At 39.1% G+C, this 23,266-nt stretch overlaps 1 long non-coding RNA gene across 2 annotated transcripts in view; it reads right to left on the minus strand.

Annotated features, from left to right (window-relative positions):
- Positions 1-5,760: 5,760 nt before the first annotated feature.
- LOC120505987 overlaps positions 5,761-23,266 on the minus strand; it is a 38,101-nt gene continuing 20,595 nt past the window's right edge. Inside the window, exons 1-3 of one of the 2 annotated variants that reach the window (XR_005628388.1) lie at positions 16,493-17,348; positions 13,953-13,993; positions 5,761-6,495 (exon numbers count right to left, since the gene is read on the minus strand). This is a non-coding gene — a long non-coding RNA (uncharacterized LOC120505987). Of the gene's footprint in view, positions 6,496-13,952; positions 13,994-16,492; positions 17,349-23,266 lie in introns of those variants that run through there. The other variant, XR_005628389.1, reaches the window with a different exon arrangement.

Consider the following 23,266-nt stretch of genomic DNA (forward strand, 5'->3'; position numbering starts at 1 on the left):
CCCGCTCCCCGCCGCCCGTTGGCTCCGGCAGCCGCCGCTCAGCAGCCGCCTCCTCCTCCTCCCGCACCGACCAGGAGGAGCCTGAGCGCGGCGGCGCCGGCTCGGCAGGGTTTGGGGGAGTGTGTGCTGCGGGGACACGGCGTGGCGGGTGCTTGGGTGCGACACTGCGTGCGCTGCGCGATGCCGGCGCTCGGAGCCCCCGCGGGGCCGGAGGCAGGGAGGGAGCGGGCGGACACGCCGGTCCCGTCCCGCCCCGCCGCCGCCCCTCGCCCGCCTCCTCCGCCCCTCTGCTTCCGGGTTGCGGCGGTACCGGGCTGTGCCCGGGGCGGCGGGGCTGTTGCCGAGCGACCGCGCCGGGGCCCGGGCCCGAGCGGGCCGGCGGCGCCGTGCGGGCCTGGAGCTCCCGGGAGGCAGGAAACTGCCCCGGCCGGGGTAAAAACGGTGCTGGAGCTGCGGATGCCGGGCTGAGGTTCCCGGGAGCGGGGCTGAGCTGGTGTGTGCGGAGAAGGGCAAGAGAGCGGCAAGTCCTCCTCAGGACTTGCAGCGTAAGTCCTGTGAGGAGCAGCTGAGGGAGCTGGGGTTGTTCTGCCTGGAGAAGGAAGCTCAGAGGTGGCCTTGTCACTCTCTAGAACGCCCTGAAAGGAGGCTGCAGCCGTGTGGTCCCATTCAACCAGCGTCAGGACAAGGGGACATAGTCTTTAGCTGGGCCTGGGAGGTTCAGGTTGGACACTGGGAGGAATTTCGTTGCAGAAAGGGTGATTAGACATTGGAACGGGCTTCCCAGAGAGGTGGTGGAGTTACCACCCCTGGAGGTGTTTGGGAAAAGACTGGACATGTCACTCAGTGCCATATTATACCTGACGATCTGGTGTTCACTCAAAGGTTGAGCTCTGTGATCTTGAAGGTCGTTTCCAACCTGTTTGATTCTGAGGCTCTGTGACTCCTGGGATCCCTACACCACACGCCCAGCCCTTGGTCCCACCTATTGTGAAAGTCACTGCTGGCTGCAGCAGGGGCCAAGGTCCGCCTGGGTCCAAGGCTCGAGGAAATCACCTTGGCCCCTGTGCCACTCAGCCTTCTCTGTAACAAGAGAAACTTTCTCCTTCACACCAACTCCCATGGACTAAATAAATAAATAAATAAATACAAAAGGTTCCCTACAACTTACAGGTGCTCTTAGCTTCACTTGTGCCCCCATGCAGGTGAATAGATTTAGCCTGGAGTGACGAGGGGCTGGTGTGACAAAGGACACATCACAGCCTCACTGTGCCATTATCTGACACAGCTTCACCAAGACAGAACAGCTCACAGGGATGCAGATATGTCAGACTGGAGTCAAACACCGGGTCTACATCTGTTCATATGGAAAATGGAATCCCAGGTAAATCATACAGAGAATGTCTTGTGTGCAGCCTTTGTCAAGGTCTGCCTCTTCTCTTGTGATACACCCTTGTGCTTCATGTGTACCAAAGAAAGGTGAAGTACAACTTAGCAACATTTCAGTAGTAACATTTCCCTTCTTTTCTCTTAATTTCTGCTAAACACAAACGTTAGCATCTCTACTACAACCATTAATCTTGGTACAGCTTCTTACAGTGAAATCGTTAATCTTATCCCACTCGGTGATGCAGAGAAGAACCCAGTTTACCTTTTAATAAATCAGACTGAGTCCTCTTTACAAAGCATATTTGAGCATTCATATTAAATCACCTATTGAAGAGTTGTTGTTATCTTTACCTGATTTCTTCACTTTGCCCAGGAGATGTGCCTTGGTAGCCCAAGCACAATTTTCTCATCTTGATAATAAAAATGAGAGAGAAACCAACAGGTAAATTTTTCTTTTCTTCTTTTTACATCTATTATGTGGAGCAAATATTTGAATGCATATCCTAGATCATTGAATATTTACCAGGCTACTGAATATTCTGGTGTCCTGTGGGATCTGTTCCACATTTTATAAATCAATGTTTATTGGACCAGAAGGGGAGAAAGAGAAAACTTAGCTCTCTTCCTGTAGAGGCCATCTGCATGCATTCTGCAGTTTCATTCCTGGTCAAGGACTGCCTTTTCTCTTGTGATACACCCTTGTGCTTCATGTGTACCAAAGAAAGGTGAAGTACAACTTAGCAACATTTCAGTAGTAACATTTCCCTTCTTTTCTCTTAATTTCTGCTAAACACAAACGTTAGCATCTCTACTACAACCATTAATCTTGGTACAGCTCCTTACAGTGAAATCGTTAATCTTATCCCACTCGGTGATGCAGAGAAGAACCCAGTTTACCTTTTAATAAATCAGACTGAGTCCTCTTTACAAAGCATATTTGAGCATTCATATTAAATCACCTATTGAAGAGTTGTTGTTATCTTTACCTGATTTCTTCACTTTGCCCAGGAGATGTGCCTTGGTAGCCCAAGCACAATTTTTTCATCTTGATAATAAAAATGAGAGAGAAACCAACAGGTAAATTTTTCTTTTCTTCTTTTTACATCTATTATGTGGAGCAAATATTTGAATGCATATCCTAGATCATTGAATATTTACCAGGCTACTGAATATTCTGGTGTCCTGTGGGATCTGTTCCACATTTTATAAATCAATGTTTATTGGACCAGAAGGGGAGAAAGAGAAAACTTAGCTCTCTTCCTGTAGAGGCCATCTGCATGCATTCTGCAGTTTCATTTGTAAAAGCAGCTACAACAGCCATAATTTTGGAAAATGTCTAAAGCAAGTATGTACATATATAAAAGAGGAAAGAAAATTAAGCCTGATGTTTACACCAGCACCAAAATGAAAGACAAGATAAAAGACAGGAATAAAACTGGCCTTCAACTTAAAAACAGAAGTGTCCAAATGTAACAATTCCAGTAAGAAAATTCTTACTGCACTTTACATTTTTTTCTTGAGGTGCTGGTGATACAATTGATCCCACTGAAGAAGCAATAAATTGTGCCACTGACTGATATGAGCACGACCTGTCTTCTTATATTTGTTGATTCTGGAGGCCTGAAGGCAGAGAAACAATCAGCATTATCATATATGGTGGGAAAATTCACCTAAAAAAGTAGCATTTCAGTATTTGGATGAAAACCAATCTTGCTGCGAACTGGGAGATTATTTTCTGAGAACTGTAGCAAGATGTATACATTGAGGGCTAAAGCAATGCTCAGAAGGGCTTAAAAAAAGTTCTGTTGAAAAATGACCATGAAAATAGCACCAGCAGAAAATTGGTGTTGGTCTAATGATCTGTGTGTATTTAGTGCATCCAAGGCTGGTGAACTAGGTTCAGAATGGTGGCATTCTGCAGAGCAAGACTGGGCAATGTCCAGAATTAGTATTTAAGAGATATATAGCCTAGATAGAATACTTATAGCTACAAAATGAACATTTAACATATGGATAAAGTAATGACTGGTTAGAGAGCTCCCATTAGAGATATAATAGGAAATGTAAATTAATATGGGAGTGAATACCATGCTACAGAAATGAATAAATGAACCAAAGGAGGGCTAGAGCCTCGATCCAAACTGCTGGATCATCCAACCGAACCAGCATTAAGAGCACTACGTGCAGCATTTCCAGTGCCATCAACCATCCTGGCCAAAATAAAGGTGGTGGCAAGGCAGATCCAGTGCAGAGCAAAGCTGAGCAGATCTGGGGCCCTGCAGGAGGCAGTTTGGGACCACGGGATGAGCCCTGGGTCCATGGGGATCAGCTGTGGTGTGGGAGCCGTGGCACACCAGGGGACAGTCGGTTTGAGATTTTAAAGAAAGGATCAAAATGTCAGTTGCTGGAGAAATAGAGAGGATGGGAATGGAAGTTGGCTGTTCCAAGTCTTGATTGTCTTAAAAACATTTGAAAAATTCAGTGTCAGAGAGGGAAGGGCAAATTAGTGCCACCTTCACAAGCACAGTGTGGTGCAGGGTCAGGGTCTGTGTTTGTAGACATTGAACCATCGGCAGCACCAGTGCCACTGGGCACTTTTGTGAGAAAAGGTGTGAAGTTTAACAAGAAGAAAATTTGTATGGAAGTGGCAGTAAGCAGCTCTTTTCATTGTTTACAGTGGAAACCATTCTTCAGTTTTTACACTGTTCATTTTTTCCTTGAATACAGTGAAAAAGGTAAATATGAAATTAAGATGTCTTAAAAGTTCTTAAATAATTCAAATTTTCATAATTTAAATATAAATTTTATTGATAAAAATTTAAAATGCAGATCTATATTCAGATTATTTCCTCAATTTCTACCTCATTAAAGCAGAAAGCAACAGAACATTGTGGACAGTATCACATGTTAAGAAAAAATTTGTTCATCATGTATGTGAAAGTATCTTTTTAAACATATAATATGTGTAGCTATTAAACAAAATTGATTTATTACACCAATAACAGAGCAATATAATAATCTAAAATGTGTTTATAAATTATTTATGTTTAATAAAAAATTATTTCAGCCATCATTATTCTTTTCAAACCTTGCTTGTGCAGCAAACTGTGCACTATACACGGTCCTGCTGATTTTGACAAACCTTGTACGGAGCACGTTTGCACTGCTGGAAATTCAAATAGAAACTTGCAGCCCCTGCACATTAACCATGAAGTCTCTCCTCCTGTCCATTCCTGTCACATGCTGGAACTGTTCCAAGTCCTTTTCCCAAGGCTCCTGCAATATCGCTGGTAAGATGTCATCCTTTATTAGCACGTCCACTCTGAGATACACTAACATGCACTGAAAACATAAAATGCACATCATCCATCTTTCATGTGACAGCTGCATCCCACCTACTGAACTTTCAAGCTCATGGCACACCTGGGTCAAGGTTCTGTTAATAAAATGATGCTGAGTGACAGAAGAGTGGGAGTTAACTGCCTGAGAGCATTTGATAAACTGCTACCTGTGATTTCTTTGGTTTGTTGCCTTGGGCGAATGTGCTAAAGAGGAAACAAGTAACTACAAGCCCCGTTTGTCCAAGTGGGTGAATGGAGATGAAGATGAAAGGCAATATACTCCTGTTACTCACAGCTTTATGATTTTTGTCCACTTTTTCAGAGAACTCTCTTTTGTTCCATCAAACAATTAGCTAAATATAGCTAAACTATTAGTGATAGCTAAACTATTCAAAGAAAGACAATTGTTTCTGTTCTTTTGATATGATCTCATTATTCTATTGTTTCGTAAGTAATCAAATGCATAGTGTTTCAGTTTAACCACTAAGGTTATAGTTGTATCTAGATATTGTCATTTTTGATAGTAAATAAATAACACATTAAACTCATAAATATGTTGAGATAGTCAAATGATCTAATATATACACATTATTAAATGGCAATTATGACAAGAATATTTTTTAAAATATTTTGATATACACTCCTCATTTTTTATTTGTTGCAGCATTACAAACTTTGAGAAGAGAATTTTGTAGATCCTTTGAAGTCAGACCTATTTTAAATCAACTATTTTGGAAAACATCGTTCTGATATAGCAGTATTTTAACACAGTTCAGTCTGGTGATGTAAATGAGTGGAGCATTTTCCCAAGACTTAATTGCAGTTCCAAAATACCAGGTGTGTGTGCTGCATGTTGTTACCATGTTGTACCTGAGTTCTGCAGTGAGTGCTGCTGTTCATTACAGCCATAGGCAAAGGAGGCAAGGGAGAAAGGCAAAAGAGAAAGAGCTTTTCAGTGTTTCCACAATAACCCCACAGACCTGATTTTTTTTTTTTTTTTTTTTTTTTTTTTTTTTTTTTTTTATGTGCAGCAGAAGACCCAGGAAAAAAAGGCAGGAATGTTCAACTTAGGCTCCTCTCCAGGATCAGCATCATATGGGAGATAAAAATACAAGCTGAAAAATTCAGCAGTTGATCCAGACTAAAACTGTCTTCTGCTCCTGGAACTATTCCTAGCTCAGAGAGGAAAAGAGGAAAGTGTCCCAACTCAGAGATGACTCAATGCAGAGTGGAGTGGAATGCCACACTGGCTCCCTGGGAGTTTGCCACAGTTCAGGTGTTTGTAGGTGTGATGGTGATGCTTGCACAAACCTTTTCAGGCCTCTGCCAGTGGCTGCTGGAAACAGAAGTAACTTTTAATCTCAGTCATTCTGTATCTGAATGAACTAAGATGTATCTGAATGGACTAAGATGTATTCCACAAAGTACTTGATAGAGAAGAAAATTAAGTAGAAAATTACTCTTCTGTATGCCACTTGAAAAAGTGGAATTCCTGTTCAGCCTACAATGTCCTCAGTAAAAAATAAAGATTGAAAGCACAAGCAGAATGAAAGTCAATGTGACCTCAATAGAGAAGAACAGAGTTTAAAAAAAATAAAAAAATAAAGCAGGGTATAACCATGTGCTCAAACATAAAGTACATAAAAGCAATTCCATTGAGTTCACCAGCACCAGTGATGTGCTCTGTGCCTGCTGGGAACTTGACCTCAGCAGGCTGTGTGCAACCTTCTTATCTTCAAGGGAATCACATCAAGAGAGTCTAGTGTCTCTGCAAGGACAGAACATAATTAAATGGCATCACATCTAGCAGAGGAAAGCATAATGTCAATCTGCACCAGTAGTAAAAATATTCCCTGCTTATAAAATTCCTTCAATGAATTCTCTTCTTTCCAGAAAAACAACATCCTGGCATTAGAAATGGTCAAGCCAGTGACCATAAGAAGAGGCAAACATGCATTTTCTTGTTTTGGTTCTTCCCTCGTGACTGCACACATCTACATCTGTGCTTGGATTTTTATTTTAAGACTGAAAAGGGCAGAAGGCAAGTGATTTATTCCAACATGCTGTGCCATTATAGCACTGAACTGGGGCTGGTTGGGCTGGGAAGTAATTGGCTGCTAAAACCAATAAAAGATGGCAGTACCTTTAAAAGACATCTAACATGCTAATTGTTAAATTAGGCTGAAATTGCATTATTCAAGAAAGCTTTCAAGTGTCTGAAATGAAAGAATGTCATACACTGGAAATGTACATGAAGAAATCTAGATCTCACTAGAGGGGACATCCACTGTCATTATTCTGCTATTTTTTTTGATTTGTCTTTTATAACAACTTTGTGACCAGACAGAAAGAAAAAAAAAAGCAAAAGCTAAGAGGTGGTTGAGAGTTTAAAGAATGAGCAGACAGATAAATGATGTAAGAATTGGAAAAATAACTCAACATTTTTAAATTACATACAGGGTAAAGCTGGTACAAAACCAGTTGATAAAAACTGAGGCTATTTTGAATGTAGATGTTATACACCTTACTATTTTTGTTTCAACAGATAATGTGCATCATCGAAATCAGTGGAATTATACCACTACAAATATATGTTTATTTCATATATAACAAGAAATAACTGAATTAATTTTCAAGTCTGCTTTTCCATCACTCTCCTTTGCTTGGTTATTTTGTTTGGTTTAGCTTTATTCCCTCCAAATGATGCCATCTATTCATGGCATCTTCTATTCATATTGCTATTCTCACAATTTCTGATTGATTTTCTTGTTAAATCCATCCATTCCTATACACTTTTGGTGCACAGACTGGAAGCAAATATCACGGCACATTTTGATTATGAAAGTACAGGTGCTAATGAACATTAGTGAGGTTCTGTGTGTGATTCAAACATAATCCCAACATGTACAAAATGAAGGAATCATGGATGCACTGTGGCTGGAAGGCCACAGAAGATCTTTGCCCAAAGCAAGGTTGCACCAGGGTGCTCAGAGATTTGACAGGCTAGGTGCTGAACACCTCCTGGGGCAGTGGATTCACTGCCTCTCCAAACCACCTGTCCCAGCCTTGACTGGATTTGCTGAAGTTCATCACCACCCTTTCTACATTTCCATCTAGACTCCAGCTTTAAAGGAAGAGTCCAGGGAATTCCAATTCAATTGAGTGGTGTAGCACAGTACACAGGGCTGTATGAGCAAAGCCCCACAGTCTGCACTTCCCTGCACTACATTGCAAGGAAAGATCCTGCTGTAGCTCAGTCTCTGCTGGATAGCGTGGCTTTTAGGCAGAGAAATTTATACTGTATAGAGTCCAAGACAAAAGCAAGGGCTGGGGTGGAGGGTGTCTGCTGAAGGAATGGCATGATTACTTAATTACTTTCCAAGTAATTCTTCTTTCTAATTTTACTTTACTCTTTTGTCTTCTCTTGCGTTTTGTTTGCTTTGCCTAACATTTTGTGTTCTTTATTGCTCATCTTTCCATTAGTACCACAGTGTATTTTTATCCCCTGTAAATGCAACACATGCTCCTGCTCCTTTTCTTGCAATGCTTCCAGCATTGCACAAGGATATCTACATTTTCCTTTTTTTTTCCCCATCTTAATACAATATACATCATATCTACTTCACTACTTTCCTCTCAATTAAATTGTTCTAAATTATTTGTTTGGTGTGGAGGGACAACAGAAATGTCATAAAAATAACTGCTTTACCTTTAATCACCTGGGCATCATAACAGTTTGTGTGTATTGTATTCAGTGCATTTATCTTATATCACTTGGTAAAAATTAATTCAAAATTTGGGAGTTCAGGTTTTAAAGGAGATAATTTTAAAAAAATTATATATCATAATACTGAGCCTGAATGGTGTTAATTAAAATGTCCTCCCCATAACTGGAATTTATTGCTTTGTAAAGAGAAGTTACTGTATCAGTGACATACTATGTTACATACAAGAAAAGTAGGAGATTTGCATCACAATTCTTACAAGATGTTTCAATTCTGACTTTCATTTTTCATAGTCCCCATCATCATTAACTATTTTTTGCCTTGTTACAGTAGTTTTTGTTGCTGGTATGTTAATAGCTTTTCCCAATGTGCCCAAAACAGTGCAAATCTTTTTGCTAGTCCACAAGTATTTCTTGACCTGTAGGAGGCAGCTTTGTTTATATTCCTCCTCAAGTCTTATAGTCCTCATCACCATTAACTATTTTTTTGGCCTTGTTACAGTAGTTTTTGTTGCTAGTATGTTAATATCTTTTCCCAATGTGCCCAAATCAGTGCAAATCTTTTTGCTAGTCCACAAGTATTTCTTGACCTGTAGGAGGCAGCTTTGTTTATATTCCTCCTCAAGTCAGTCAAGAATTGTATTATGAGTTCTGTTCTGTTCCTATAGAACTCCCCATGAAACCTTCCCTTTATTCCGACTGTGAGAAATTTATTTATTGTGGATACAGCATGTTCTTTGCCACAGTGATTCCAAATCCAGGTGCTGACAGTGTCAGCGAGAGCAGGGAGTATGAAACACTTTGCTCCCTCCTGCTGGGAGCTGGGCAGGATTCCAGTGCCGGTCTCTGCCCTCTCCTCGGAGGAGCTCTGTGATCCAGCAGCCTTATCCCCATGGCTCTGCACTGCTGTCCTGATTCCAGGCCATCTCCTGACTGCACAGTAGCACAGAGGAGTTTGCATTGTGTATCCTCTTCCCTGGGTTATCTACAAGCTTGATAAAGGCCTGACATCCTCTTGGTTGTTAATCCATCTGTACTTACATACAAGTAGTACAGTTAAGGCTGATATATGGCAAATTCTCCAAATAATCCATTCCAGGGAAAATGAGGACCTTCTGCCTGCCCATGCATAGCAGTCTAAGGGATAGCTAGCTGGCTAAAACATCACTTAATTTATGATTATTCATGTAGGTGGCTACAGCTCTATGTAGCTCCAGTGCTATTATGCTGCCTTTTGTTATAAGCTGGAAAATGAATTTTTTTTTTTCTTCTTTTCTTTCTTGAAAGCCCTTTCAAGAAGCGGTCTGTGGTGTTCTCATTAGAATTTAATCTCTTATGTTTTAATAACTATCCTAGTGGATTACTAAAGTGTTAAAATTATCTAAAAAAAAAAGAAAAATAAAATTAAAAAAAATTATATAATTAGTTAACAAATTAGGGCTACTTGCCTCAGATACATTCTGTTTGGACAGAAACAAAACTGTTTTATAACAAAATGAACTCGCTCACTGATAACTTGCATATTCTCAGAAGCAGAAAACAATTTTTTTTTAAACCACAGAGAAATAATGTTTCAAAACAAATAAATGCATTTCAAAGCATAATTGTATAATTTATCAGGAAGAAGGTTTAGTCCCTCCAACACAGTCACAAACTGTGTAGCGCATTACTTCTTTTAATAAATTTGAAAAATTGTCTGAAGTACCAGTATTTTTCACTAGCACCCAAATTGCATCCACACAGTTATGTGAAGGTAGCATGGACAGGCAGCAGTCCCACACACTCACTGCTAATGGAACCTCTGGAACAGGAGCATTCAGCCCACAGCTGGGAAGCAGCATTCAGGAGTCTCAGGGCAGGCTGTGGTGGCATCTGGGGTGACCCAAAGCAGTGCTGTGGAGGCCAGCAGGAGCTGGGACCCTGCTGGGTGCCGTGGTAATGAGGTTGGCCATGCCTGGCAAGAATCAGCTGAGGAGTATCAGGAAGGGAGGGTCAGGCACTGTGTGTACCCTGAGTTTCCAGGAGGTGAGACCACAGCACCACTGATATTTCTGTGAATGACTTGCAGAACCTGCCAGGACTGGAAGATCACAAAGCAATGACAACAATTCCAGATACTTTACTCCCAGGGAGCAGGGACTTGTGCTTCTCATCAAGCCCTCACTCAGAGGGTTGCTGTTCTGTCTGGACACTGAGGTGACACTTGAGGACACAGGAGGCAAGAAGAAGAGAGATCTGATGACATCTCAGAGACACTCACAGCTCCTATGAATGGCTGTAATGGGACACAATCTAAACAATTCTCTGGAGGGCAGCTTCCACAGAGAAGAATAAATCCATGCATGTCAGAGTGCAACTGCCCACCTTTGGAATATGGTTGCCCATCCCTGGCCACCACAGATGTTGGGACCATGTGTTCCTGTCCTGGATTGTCAAGCAGATTGTATTCTGTTTGCCATCTGTATGGCAATTGTCTTCTGTTAAGTGGGCAGTTTTCCTTATCTCTTCCACAACCACTCCTCCCTCCAGAGAGACATCTGCTGATAACAGGCTATGGAATGTCACTGCATGACTGATAACTACAGCATCCCATTGGGAGATCCACCCAGAGGGAGGAGCCAAGCATTCCTACCCAGATACAATCTGGAGATTCTGGAACACCACCATGGCTTCTCCACTTCATTTCCCAGAGGAACAGCAGCTGTCTCTTCTTCCACTGGATCTTCAGAGGAAGACTACACCCTTCTACAGGATCCCTGCTCCAACAGAGCCACACCTGATACTGCAGGAGGGCTGCAGCCACAATTCCAATTGCACTGCTACCAACACCCTGACCAACAGGGTGTCAGGTCATATTCTGACTCTGTCAGTGTTTTAGATTACTGCATTGTTTTTTTTATCTTTTTTCAAATTACTTCCTTCCCTATTAAACAACTGTTATTTCCTGCTCCCATATTTGTTGCCTGAGAGTCCCTTGATTTAAAATTTATAGCAATTTGGAGGTGAGAAGGGGTTTACATTTTCCATTGCAGGGGAGGCTCCTGCCTTCCTTAGCAGACACCAGTCTTTCCAAACCAAGACAGTTCCCAAAAATGACTAGTCACCAAAATTGCTGGAGATCTCAGGTCTGCTCTTCACACAGCAGTAAAGTCCAGCAGCTGTGTCCTGTGCTCAGGAGGAGCAGGACCATCAGTGGGATACATTGCCTGGAATTTGTCCCCAGGACCCAGAAATTAATTTGGCACACAGTTGCCACCTCACAGAAATTGTTGTCCCTCTCCCAGCCACACATCTTACTACAGATGGATTGAGTAGTAAGTAGCTGAGCCACAAGCATCTCTCATTATCTGCTCCTCTCTCTGGTAGTTGGTCACCACTACAGAACTGGGCACTGAAATACATTTTTGCACAGAAATGGGTAGAGCTAATGAGAGCTCATTTTTTAAGGCCTGAGTCTTACAGAGTGTTTCTTACAGTAAGTGTTCTCTCAAGTGATAGCTAAAAATTGCAATTTTCAATAAAGCCTTACAATGTGCTATCATTACTGTGGTGAAATATATTTTTATTATTGGAAAAAATGAAATAGCATTAAGCTGCTGTTATATATAGCAGCATGTACTATCAATGTCTTGTATCTTGCTGCTGATAAAGCAGGAACCTGAAAAGTCCCTCCAAGATTGATGAATCAGTCCAGGTCCTTAAACGAGGAATCAGGTGGAAATGGAAATTCACCACATACAGCTGGAGTTGCCCCACAATATTTGAATACAACCACATTTTGCAAAGTGGCCATTAATATTGGTTCTGCTCATTTTTATCATCCAAATCAATACCTCATAGATGTGATTTGTGAGGAGGGCACTTATTAAATGAGTTCAATTTCACGTGCTGAGCTATAGTTGAGATGTATGTAAGAAATGCTGATCAAATATTTGCTTCCAGATGCAGTTATTTTAGTAGTAAGTTTTTGAAATAAAATCTTAGTTTATGCCTAAATCCAGTTGCATTTGAATGTTTTTATTGGAAATAAGCTATACTGGTGATAGTGTCATCTGTGAACAAGAGACTCACAGGCTGCTCTCCATAAGCTTGTTATTATTAATTTTTTTCTGCTGGAGACTTGCACATATTTTAGACAATTTATTTTGTGTTGATGCTTTGCATATGGAGTAATAAACAGGTTTATCAATATACACTCCATTTTAAACCAGTATATTAAACAACTGAGTTAGTTCTTTGCACCTTGCTTCAGTTGCATTTGAAAACAAGGTTACATTTTCTGGATTGGTAAATAGCACTGCTAACAATAAGAAAAATGCTATGTTCATCATGGAGCACTTCTGTGGTTAATGAAATATTAGCAATTTTCTGTACAGAATATGTATTCCAGTTTTTTAAAATATTAGTTTAAACATTTTAAAAATATTATTTAGACTGCCTCTGTAAGGCAGCAAAACCATTTTCCTAATGATTTCTGGATTTGATGCTCATCTTAATTGCTGATAATTTCCCCTATTTAACAACACCCTAAAAATTAAGCAATATGAAATGTTGCCGAAAAATATTATTTAATCATAACAGATGTAAATTCACAAAAACCCCTCCTAAAATATGACTTCTCAGACCTAAATAATAAATTGCCCCTTCTGGCAATCTAATTGGACAACTGAAGAAGTTTCCTATACAAGGGAAATCAAATACTCCTTAAAAAAAAAAAGAAGGTAAATTAGTATTTCATGTTATAGACTCAAGTCTGCAAAACTTCAGTCTCATCATGTTGCTCTAGTTGTACAAAATGGGGTAGAAACAGCCTCAGGGAAGAATCCAAAAGTAATGAGGTTAGTTCAAGTGGAGCTGACAGAACAGCTCTCTATCAGTCCCCCCGCACTAAGCCATAGATCCAGATGCAGCAGGTAAGATTCACCTTAAACTATATTCACCTTAAACTATCACACAATCAGCAACAATTTTTCTGTGGTTTCGACTTCTGTTTTTCTAGTTAAACACACAATTTAGGATAGAGTTAGAAGGTACAGACCACAACCTTTACGAGAAGTTAAAAATCAAGATTAACACCTGCCTTAGCAGAGCTCTGCAGTACATCTGCACAATTTCCCCCTTTTCTACAATAACAGTATCTGCCTAGCTTTAAAATAGTTTGTGTATGAAAGATGGAGTAACAGAATGTATTTTAGTTCACCCTGGACTTTTGATGACAATATACCTGCCATACCTACAGTGGCACAAGGATAATTAATTGAGACATTGCCAAAGGGACATGACACTTTAACTGATAAATTCTTTACATTTTTCTGAAGAGTCACAGCCAGTATTTCAGCTTTAGGCTGGTTTATTGCCTAGAGCAAATGTGATTTTGATAGACTTACAGAAGCTATGGAAAATGTGATCTAGAATAGCTAAATGTTTCAAACATGAAAAATATTCCAGGGAAAATAGAAAAGCTGCTGCACTTGAACTTCTTCATGCAAATAAGGACTTACCTGAATATAAATGATGTGCATTTTTGAACAAGGCTGCCAAGCTGAAAAAAACCCAAAGCATATTAATATTATAATTCCAAGATAAGATAGTTTGATCTTAGTTTGATAGAGATTATTTAAAACCTAGATTAAGGAGGTCATCACAGTGCAAATCATGGATAGAAGAAAATGAAAAAACAGAAAATAGAAATCCTAGCAGTAGTTATTTAGTGAAAAACCAATTTAAACCCAGTCTAAAAAAACTTCTAAATTAGAAACACCAGTGGATTTTATTTTTATTAGTTCTCCACCGTCCCTCCATCATAGACACAAGTCTTCAAGATAATAAAGTGTTTTTGTTAGTATAGCTGACTTGGCCTGATGAACCAATCCTTGCCAAAATAGTAATTTACTGATATAACTCTGCCAGCAGACTTTTCCATGTGTATTATCCAGCCTCACACAAGGTCTGCCCCTGCCTTTCTTTGGATCCTTAATTGGCTATCACCCTCTTTAGGCAGTTTCACACCATGCTATCTAAATGAAATATTTCAGTGATTCAGCAATGACAGCTAGAGAAGTCAAAATGTTTGAACTTTTTTTTGTATGCTAGTTTAATATAAGTAAAATGTATAAAACCGTCAAAACTGGTCTAATGTCAGAGTCTTGTTGGATTCTCCGGGCATATTCCTGCATCTGAGCAGGATTAGAGAGAAGACTGGAAAGGTTTTTAGTCCCAAAGAGCAGATGCTGCAGGCGAAAGTGACCATTACCCTTAATGACAAGTGAATATCATCTGTGGTCACAAGTGCCATTTCAGAAGTGATGTCAAGTTTCAGCTGAAAAAGTTTCTCCCTGATAGAAAAAACTAAAACGGGAACTACCTGAGCACCAGACACTGTGCTCCAGATTCTGAAGAAATATTAATGGAAATGCTAAAATTTTATTTCTTCAAAGACTTAAGAGATCCTCCCTTACAGAAAAGTTGATTATAAGAGTTTTCTTCAGGAAGAAAAAGTAGATCAAGGATAGCTCCAAAGAGGAAGTAACAGTGAGGGGCATTAACAAAATTTATACCAGTAGACATGGACAGTATTTTGGTGCGTGGAGAGGGGTGGGAAATTGTGTATGTATTTTGTTGGGGTTTGTTTGTTTTCATAGGAAAAAATCAGAATTTGGGTTCCTTGGCTTAAGAAACAGCTTTGGCAGGATAAAAATGGAAGCAAGGTTCCTTCTTATAGGTCAGATGGCAGCAATAATAAAACAAGGCTAAGGCTACATTCACTGGATCTGTGTATATCCCCAGGCTGTCTGTGGAGGCTACGCTGACTCACAGGCAATGAAACTTGGCACTGCCTTTCAGATGTGGGTAAATTAGGTCAGGCTAATGTGAAACACAACCAGGCAAACACTTAGAAAAAAAAAATGTTCAAGTGATTGTGATGCCCATGGCACACTAAATGAAATAATAAATTTTTGAGAATTTCAGTGAACTTGTATTTTCAGTGAACTTTTATCTCAGTTATTCTGTCACATACTATACTTGGAATGGGTCTATCAGATTTATTAACTTATTGAGACAAATGTTTTTGTTCCAGGTTTGTAAGTTCTAGAAACATGCTGACTAAATGCATCGTGTCTGGGAAAAGAGCAGCCTCCTTGAATGAGAACAGTTTAAGAAAAAATTAAATAAAATAGAGAAGCACAGGTACAAAATTATGAAGAGCAATAAACAGAAGATATTTACTACACAGCTATATCTTCTTTTACTTTTTGTTTTCTGCAAAATCTGATAAATATTAAATATCATTAAATATGATATTTCATTGATAACACTGGAGTTCTGATATCTGTTATTACTAAATTCCTAGTGCTAATAAAGCAGAATCTTTAAATACTTATTGAAGTGTCTTCTAAACAGTGAATGGGCCATTAATCCTCCTTTTTAAAAGTCAATAGATACAGAGTATGTTTTTCAATGATCACACTGTTTCTAGCTACCAATTATAACCTGCTTTTCTTCAATCTAAGGAGCCCAGACTCATTCAGCTCATAAAATATGTGAACATATTTGTGCCATCTCAAAAGCAGATAAGCTGAATTTTTAGATGTTTTATGTATGGGATGTCAGTCTTAACAAATGTTGCAAATACATCCCAGCAGCATAAGAAGACTGTTTAAATTCTATATATTAAGAAAAAATAGAGAACTGAGTGACATTTTATGCCAGTTACTGGTAATATGAATGATGAACAATATCTAGAAATACACATAAATACATGTGTATACCTCAAAAATAAAGATTGCTTTGAAAGAAATGGTGCATCATTTCTTTTCTTCTCATATCTAGGGCACGCTGAATGAATTTCAAAGATTAAGAATGGAAGACATCACCTCATTGCAAGTTAACAGCCTTGGCTTTAAGTATCTGCTTTCCCCACATGCTGTTTGCCCTCTGTAAAGCATGCTGGCAGTGTGAGACAATGGAATTACAAAGCTTTTCTAAAGCAGATGTGTCTCAAAAATTTAAAGCATCATCTTTAACAAAAAATTACACTTACTTCTATGTGTTACATCATGTCAACTCCAGATGTTCCTCTGCTGTGGGGTCCCTCCCATGGGAGACAGTTCTCCATGAGCTTCTCCAACGTGAGTCCATCTCCTGAGCAGCAGCTCCCTGCAAACTGCTGCAGTGTGAGTCCCTCCCATGGGCAGCAGTCCTCCCAAAACCGCTTCAGCGTGGCGTCCCTCCTGTATGGGGTTCATTCCTTCCAGGACAGGCTGCTCTAGCATGGGCTCCTCTCTCCATGGGCCTCCCACAGGGTCACAGCCCCTTCTCAGGTACCCACAGCTCACCCACGGGCTGCAGTGGATCTCTGCATCCCCATGGAGCTCCATGGGCTGCAGGACACAGCTGCCTCACCATGGTCTCACCACAGGCTGCAGAGGAATCCCAGCTCCGGTGCCTGCAGCGCTTCCTGCGCCTCCTTCTCCACTGACCTTGGTGCTTGCAGGGTTGTTCTTCCCATATCTTCTCACCCCACTCTTCTCTGGCAATCTCAACTGCACAATAACTTTTTTTTTTCTTTCTTCTCAAATGTGTTACCACAAAGGTGTTACCACCCTATCAAGTTGGCCCAGCCTTGGCCAGCAGCACATCCATCTTTGGAGCCACCAGGGATTGGCTCTGCCAGACACGGTAGAACTTCTGGCAGCTCCTCACAGAAGCCAGCCCTGTAACACCCCACTACCAAAACCAGGCCATGCAAGTTCAATACATCCCCATTCTAATCTTCTGTAATATTGCCATAAAAGAGGACAATGAATGAATCAATAAATAAAAGTGTCACCTTTGATTTCTGGGAGCTCACATGACCTGCCTTTCCAGTTCAGCATTTTAACCCCATACAGGGTTAATTTTCAATTCACATTCAGAAGTGCTTCCATGAGGTAAAATGTCTGAGCATTTGCCTAAAATTTTAATTGAATGTGGACCAAATTCTTCATTGTCCACTTGATTTACATTTGGGAGTAGGTTATTGTTTTTTGAAAACCCTTCTGTAAAATATGGATTATAGATTGTTTGATGATCCAAGAAAGTGACTCAGTGGGGAAGTGTGCAGTGAGTATATTGAAATAGTCACGGAGGAAAATCACTAAGATTTCTGAAGTGTTTGGTGTATTTTAACTGTGAAATACACAGTCTTTAGATCTATACAGTGGTCAATAGTGATTTTCAGAGCTGTGGTAGATGTCTGAAGGATTTGTGAGGCAAAGAAATTTTCTAACCTAGAGCTTTTAGAATGCTAAACTATCTAGACCAAATATATTTTTTTAATCATTACTCAGAAATAAAATATATTTAGCAAAGTATATATTATATACAAGCTAATTCTAGTAAGATACTCTTTTACATAAGCTCCAACCTATTCCCCAGCCCAACTGACTACCAAGGTGCAGAGCAGCTGTGCAGCATGCATGTGCATGCACAGATGCACATGTGTTACATGCTCTGTTCCTCTTTTGCTCAGAAGAAATCTCTACAGCTCTGGTAGAAACAAGGTTTCCAAAAGCACATACTAAATACCCAGAAATCAGGCTCCAGAATAATACACTTCCAACCAGATTAATTACTGGTACATTAAGTAGAATGGAAGAAAATGTCGTTTCTTTCTCTTCCACTTAATCTTCAAGCAGAATTTCCTTTACACCAAACACAACTATCTTATCTTTTCACACCAAGCTGGAAGTGCATTGGCACCAAAAGATTGATAATCATCAATTCCTTATTCTTACCTTGTACCATCCTCCCCTTGCACTGGCACAAGTGTGAAGAAACTGACCTGGGCTATCAGAGACCAGTGTTTTACTGGTCCTCTGGTGGCTTCCTTTAGGTTTCTGCAGCTTGGGGTGCAAACCCAGCCCTGCCATTAATAAATGCAAAAGGCTTTAGAAGTCCTCTCTCCCTTACCAGAAGCTATATGTAAGCCTGAACCAGACTTTTTTTCCCTGCAAGATAACTTCCAGGTCATCTTTTTATTCTTTAATGTTATTAACCCTAACCTCATGTTAATGTTACCAAGTAACAGTCACATTAAGTTGAAACTAATACTCTGGGAGTGTGGGAGGAGAAACAGAACTTGAAAGATCTTTGTTGCCAAAAAAAAAAAAAAAGGTGTTGTAGTTAGCTGGCAGACAGTGGAATAGTAGCTATTGGTGTTCAGGCCATGGCTCTGTAACTACTCTTAAAGGCCTTAGGAAACATTCTAATTCAATTTGAACCCCTCAATTCTTAATTAAAGTCTATCAATGCCAGCAAAACAACAGCCATAGGAAATCTGAATGCAATGGAAAGAATAGCTCCTGCTTTATTCTTCAGACCTCTTGTGCTTCTGCAAATGATGCCACTTACAGCTGTGTTGCTGTATGACATCTTTGGGAAAAGAAACAAAGATTTGATAAAAGCCAAGCTAAAAGCACTATTTTAAATTTTCTTTGTAAGTGTATAAAGGTCTAATTAGCATGACTCATCTGGAAAGCTTATAAATATTTGAATAGCCACAAGAATTAGCTTACTTCTACATATATTTTGGCACAAATTAAGGTCATGTGTAATTATCCAAATGACAGCATCTTCTTTGAGATAGTTTTAGAGGATCACATTTCCTGATCAATGTTGGAAGTAACTAATATTAATGAGTGATACTGAACCTTTAATGTACTTCCTTTTTTATTCTTCAAAAGAATTACTTATGTTCAGAGCTTCATTCACATTGGAATAAGCTGTTCCATGTCACTTTTTGTGACAGTTACTAAAGTTCTGTTTCATTCTGTGGCTCCAAAGATAATTGGCAATGTTTAACTAAATATTAAATATGAATTCCCAAGAAGGTTTTAAACCTGAATTTTGAGTGAGTGCATAATGTGAGAGATGTTTTGACTATTTTAATTCAGATGTTCTTACACTACCACCAAAAACTATACTTAGCTGTCAAAGTTATAGGTTCATCTTTAAATGCTAACAAGGTTAAAATATTTTTCTGTGGAAAAACATTAACTATAATTCAAAAATAGAAAATACTTTAACTTCTCACAGTGAAGACTCCCTGATTTGCCTAAGTCTCTTGAATACCAGATGTAATTTTGAAGAATTTTAGTCTGAGTGAAACTCCTTTGTGACTACATATGCACTAAGTACACGGGTTAAAGACCTTCCCTTAAAAATAATGTTTTTCCCAGTTGCTCTTTTCTGGTGACTCATACCAGATTCACTTCTCATTACAACTCACTATCATTTAATGCACCTTCAATTCCAGAGCCCGCCAGCATTATCACTGTGAGTTCCCCCCTGGGGATGTCACTACAAAATCAGGTACTCCAGATTCTATTAATTCATTCATAATTATCAGTGGATGAGATCCTCAAAATGTATGTCTGTTAAGATGTTTCTCACTGTATTGCCTAGCACAGACTAGTTCAGCATGCTTTAACTGATGCCTAGTTTCAAGTCAAGGAGGATCTCCAGATGCCAAATATTTACTTGTACAAACATGTTTGTTTGGTCAAGTTAAGTAAATTTGACATAAACCTGGCACTCAAGAAGGTATTTAAATTTATATTACTGCATTCCTGCTGTGCCTTGGTATTGCTCTTGCTAAGGTTTTGCATTTTGGTTGGATGAATTTCCTTGGAAATAATAGTTTTGTCGTCTGTTTCAGATCCCATGGCACCTATGGCAACAACAGGCTGAACAGACTGAGTTTCCACTTTAAACTGAAAGCACCAAACACAGTCTCAGATTTTATACACCTGGCAGGTAGGCATTTGAAACAAATGCTTCATGTGGGGGAGCTATATCCTGCATGGGACAACTTCTATTTCCATTGAGGCAACACTTCTGTTCTTTAAAGTATTCTTTACAAAAATATTCAAGAAACACCAGGCTGATCCAGCAGGAATTCATTGTAGAAATACTCAGATTTTTCAGTTGTTGGTCTACAGAATGTTCACTATAGACATTAACATTATATATAAATATATAATATAACAGCATAACACAGATACCTTCCCCTCCTGCTTCTGTAACACCCTCACACACCCAACACTGCAACAGAAGCCAGTCCAGGTCAGGAACAGAAAAATTACTCCAAATACACAGAGCAGAATTGCTGAATTGTTAAGTAATGTTAATTGCTCAAATAAGCAGCCAGAAACTGCAAACAACTTGATACATTAGAAACCCTTCAAAGCAGCATACTATAGGACTTGTTCACATCTCTTAGATGAAGAGATTTGAATGTAGCATTAAGTTAATACTTAAGCACAAAGACAAAACATTTACCAATTTTGACAGCTGGTACTTTGCTTTTGACTCCAGTAGTGCCATAAGCTTTTGGTAAGCTCATTATGCATTGTCTATTTTTCTTTTTTGGTTTTTTTTTTTTGGTTTTTCTCCCCTTTTTTGATTGAAATGTAAGTTTTTCTGTTGGGGGAAAAGGAAAGGATTGGCACACATGATGCGCTGCAACTTGTTGCATCCTGAGTGTGAAAAACGTGTATTTTATGATTGGCTTTTCCCAAATATTAAAATAAATATGTGTTATGTTAGGTTATGCTGTATTAATTTTCTTAAGTAGTGTATTAAATATAGTTTTAGGTTCTTTTTGGTTTTTTTTGGTCTTTTTTTTTTCTTTTGTTTGATTAAAATGTAAGTTTTTCTGTTTGGGAAAAAGGAAATGATTGGCACACGTGATGTGCTGCAATTTGTTGCGTCCTGAGTGTGAAAAATGTGTATTTTATGATTGGCTTTTCGCAAATATTAAAACGAATATTATATGTGTTATGTTAGAAGGTTATGCTGTGTTAATTTTCTTAAGTAGTGTGTTAAATATAGTTTTAGTTTATAACATCATGTTAACAGAAACTATGCTCTTTTTTTTAAAGAGAGGAACAAGGTATTCTAATCAAGATAGCAGCTACTGGACACCTAATTCTTTCAGAGAAAGAGAATTTATAGCCCCATTAGCAGAATAAACTAACTTCTTTCCGCTTCACTCTGCCCTGAAGACGCCATCAGGATTCAGAGGAAGGAGTTGACACTGACCAGACAGAATCCTGTGTTTGAATGGAATTTAGGCATCATGTATGAGGTTATGAATATGCATCAGGCTATTGCTTTTAAGAGTTAGTCCTCTGTTAATGGGTGTCCTTTTTCAGACTTATATTGCTCAGAAACAGGTACCTGAACTGTCCATAACTCTTTGTTTTTATTGTCTCATATTGTCCAAATGCTAGTTGTCCAAATTTTTATTACTTTAATTTATTACTATTTTCATAACCACTTTATTACTATTAAACTTTTAAGACTTTAAAGACAAGTGATTGGCATTTTTCACATTGAGTTTAGCATGGAGGGTCTTGCCTTGTGGAAGCATCTGTGCTGTGCTCCTTTCTCACATGAATTCAAACAGCATTCTCCTCAGTGTTACCACTGGGTACCATGTCCTGGGAATTCAAAACAGCTCCCAGCCTCATAATACTTTGCTCTGACTTCTGGTATTGTCACATACAGATATTCCCATTGCATCCATACCAATATCAATACTTCAGTTATAAACCTCTACACCATGAAGAGTTACAATAATTTATGATAGACACCCCACATCCCAGAACAGAGCTCCTCCTCTTCCAGCAGGCATGTGTTATACTACTAGACAAAGAGCTGTCACTCTTTATTGTGGGTCCCAATGCTTAAATGAGAGTCTGGATTCCCTTAGGATCTTATTCAGCATGGATTAATTTAAAATTATTTCCTGTTTGTTTAATTTCTTGTCACAGTAACCATGGTGATAAGCTGTTCAGGAATTAACAGAATATTTTGAAATATATTAATGCCATCCTTCAGATGCTAGCTCACAATGCTGTTCGTGTTGAGGTCCAGTGGACTTCTGTAATGCTATTAAAGTAATTGATCTAGCTCCCAGCCTTATCAAGAGGCATTTGCTACCATTTAAAGTACACTGCTTCACTTTTCTGGACCAGTTCCAAAGCACGGCATCACATATGGGCAAGTCCCAGAGCTTTCTATTTATTTATTTAAGAGGAGAATTAAACCACAGGACTAGAGCATTATCACCGGTTATTAGCAATGCACTTGTGCTGAAAAGGTTTTAAGGATTCATACAGCAGTGTCAGGAGCAGCTCCATAGGCTGCTTCTCCATTTTATGTCCTTTGCATTATTATATAGTGTGGGTTTTCTCATAATACTATTGTGCTGCTTGCATTACTCAAGTAGGTGACTGTGGTGAATTTCAAAGATAAAGTGCTTCAAGGAACGTGTATATATATACCTTGCCATATTTGGAACGAAATTGAGGGAAAGACTTTGCAAACAACAAAATATGTAAGTTAGATATATCATAAACAGGATACAGGAAAAATCATTCTTTAATCACAGGCAGCAAGACATCGTTATCTTGGAGTTAAGGTTGCTAAGCAACTTAGCTGGTACAAAACCTACAGAGCAGAAATCCTACTGTTAATAAACTGTAAGTGTGGTAATGTCCAAAGTAACATGGATTAAACTGATAACATTTTATTTCATATACTCCCTTATCTATACAAACCAGGCAAGTCATAGTTTTATTCCCATTTTTCATTTGAATAATTTTTCATTTTGTTAAACCCTTTATCACTGTGTAACAATATGGTATAGAAAACATAGTCTAAAAGATAATGCACAAAGGACAGAAGAATAAATATCAAGTGATGGCAGAATTTTCAAGACATTTTCACTTACTACTGAGACTGTAAAAATTATCTCACCTGAAGACCT

The sequence above is a fragment of the Passer montanus genome, unplaced genomic scaffold (assembly GCF_014805655.1).
Source record: "Passer montanus isolate IOZ18808 unplaced genomic scaffold, ASM1480565v1 scaffold37, whole genome shotgun sequence".
Lineage (NCBI taxonomy): Eukaryota > Metazoa > Chordata > Aves > Passeriformes > Passeridae > Passer > Passer montanus.